The sequence below is a fragment of the Chrysochloris asiatica genome, unplaced genomic scaffold (genome assembly GCF_000296735.1).
Source record: "Chrysochloris asiatica unplaced genomic scaffold, ChrAsi1.0 scaffold00208, whole genome shotgun sequence".
NCBI classification, from domain to species: Eukaryota; Metazoa; Chordata; class Mammalia; order Afrosoricida; family Chrysochloridae; genus Chrysochloris; species Chrysochloris asiatica.
In genome coordinates, this window is record NW_006408726.1 from 2,126,720 (window position 1) to 2,129,544 (window position 2,825).

Sequence of the window (2,825 nt, forward strand, 5' to 3'; positions counted from 1 at the left end):
ATCAAATCTGTTCTTCAGATGATCTCTAAATTCAGGTGGGATAAATTCAAGGTCATGGACTTGTTTTCATTTTCTTCAGCTTCAGTTTGAATTGCATATCAGTATTTGATGATTTCATAGAGGCATACAAATGCCAGACTAGGATCATTCCATCATTCCTGTGAGCATGTCAAGACCAAAAAGAAGAAAACTTGGCTTTGCCTATCATGTGTGCAGTAGTACTTGACCTTAGAATATTTGCCAGTAATGCAGATCAGCAGTTGGTAAAAAAAGGAAAAAAGCAAAGTTTGGGACATGGGAAAAGCAGCTGAATTATTGATGCGTTGTTTTCAAGTCTGTGCTAATAACACTTGTGCTGGAATAGAGCATTCTAATAAGTGGAGGATGCTGTTTCTATTGAATCAGTTATTTAAAATTTACATTAAGATCAATAAACTCCATTTGTGTAAACCTCTAATTAGAGCAATTGACAGTTCAAATCTGAAAGAAGACTACAACATTGCACAGAGAGTTATGTACAAATTCTAAGTTGGACACAAAGCTATGTTTGATGGTGACTTTAAACAAGCTGAGGAGTACCTGTCATTTGCCTTTGAGTGTTGTCACTGCTCAAGTCAGATGAACAAACAAATGATTCTAATATATTTGCTCCCAGTAAAATGCTATTGGGTCATATGCTGACTACTGAACTTTTGAAAAAGTACCATCTTATGTAGTTTTCTGAAGTAGCTAATGCTGTAAATAAACGCAATCTCTTACTACTGAATGAAGTTCTGACAAAGCATGAAACTTTTTTTTATTATTACTATTATTTGCTTTGGCATTTTCTTTATTCCTGAAAGCTGAAGATGATCACCTATAGGAAGCTTTTTAAGAAAATGTATTTGTTACTCAAAACATACCAATTGACTCTTGATGCTTTTTAGTTGCCTTGAAATTCATGCAAATATATGTGGATATTAATGAAGTACAGAGTATTTTGGCTAATCTCATATATATGGATCACATCAACATCAGAAGCTAGTTGTGAGCAAACAGAATCCATTCCCTCAACTCTCCACAGTCTGTTGGATATATAACCTTGAAGATGGAAAAAGCAATTTGTCCCTTTTGTTTTCAAACACACTGATGAAGTTAGTACTGGTAACATTAATTTGATTCACAGAAAAGCCCAGAAACTCCTCAAGGCCTCTTTTTTCTGGGATGGTGAGTCTGTGAGTTTGCCATCAGACACACCTGGGTGACTACAAGTGTTCTTTTATCATTCATAACAAAGGCTCACCTGATAGAGATTTAGAATTCCTTTCTCAGAAAATGAAAACACTTGGCTCTGAAGCATTCTCTAAACTCCAGCAAAGGAGGCTTTGTCATTAGTTAAAGCACCTACCCAGTTTAATTGGTATAAATGTTGTTCATAAAGACTTGTTGTTGTTGTTAGGTGCCATCAAGTCAGTATGAACCCATAGCGACCTTATGTACAGCAGAATGAAACAATGCCCAATCCTGGCCCAACCTTACTACTGTTGCCACACTTGACCAATCCATCTAGTTGAGGGTCTTCCTCTTTTTCTCTGACCCTCCACCTTACCAAACATGATATCCTTCTCCAGTGACTGGTCCTTCCTGACAATATGTCCGAAGTATGAGACAAGAAGTTTGGCCATCTTGGCTTCCAAGGAGCACTCTGGCTGTACTTCTTCCAAAATGGATCTATTGGATCTTTTGGCAGCCCATGGCACTTTCAATATTCTCCTCCAACACCGTAACTAAAAAGCATCAATTCTTCTACAGTCTTCCTTATTCACTGTCTAGCTTTTGCATGCATGGGTCAGGCACACCTTAGTCCTCAAGTTGACAACTTTGCTCTTCAACACTTTAAGAAGGTCTTGTGCAGCAGATTTGCCTAATGTAATACGTCTTTTGATTTCTTGACTGCTGCTTCCATAAGTGTTGATAGTTGACCCAAGAAGAATGAAATCCTTGACAACTTCAATCTTTTCTCCACTGATAAGAATGTTGCTTATTGGTCCAGTGGTGAGGATTTTTGTTTTATTTACATTGAGATGTAATCCATACTGAAGGCTGTGCTCTTTGACTAGCTTTGTAATTTTTTTAGTACCTTTCTATAAAAGACATTTTGAAAAAAAAAAAAAAAAAACTTGAACTATAAATAAAATCATGATAAACAGAAGACTGAAGGTGTCAAGAAATTTATTTTACTTGGATATGCAATTAGTGCTCATGGAAGTAGCAGTCAAGAAATCAAGTGATAGATTTCATTGAGAAAATAGGCTTCAAAAGGCCTCTCTAAAGTGTTAAATTGCAAACATGTCACTTAGAGGACTAAGGTATGCTTGACCCAAGGTGTGATATTTTTAATTAGCTCATGTGAATGTGACAGCTAGAATGAAGACTACAGAAGAGCTGATGTATTTGAATGATGGTGTTGAAGTACCAGGGATGCTAGAAGAACAAACAAATAATGTCTTGTAAGAAGTACAACCACAGTGCAACTTAGAAGTGAGGATGGGAAAACTTCATCTCACATACTTTGGCCATGTTATCAGGAGGAGCCAGTCCTTAGAAAAGGACATCATGCTTGGTAAAATGGTGGATTTTCAATAAAGAAGAGCTCTTACAAGATGAATTAACACAGTGGCTAAAATGATAGGTTTAAACATAATTAAATTGTTAGGGTGTCTCAGGACTGAGCAGCATTTGATTCTCTTGTGCATAAGGGTCTCTATGAGTTCTAACCAAATTGTTGTTGTTAGGTGCCATAGCACAACAGAACAAAACACTGCCCGATCCTGGGCCAACCTCAC

General features: G+C 36.9%; 1 pseudogene; it reads left to right on the forward strand.

Annotated features, from left to right (window-relative positions):
- Positions 1-1,158, forward strand: part of LOC102831169 — a 3,348-nt pseudogene extending 2,190 nt beyond the window's left edge.
- The last annotated feature ends 1,667 nt before the right edge of the window (positions 1,159-2,825 follow it).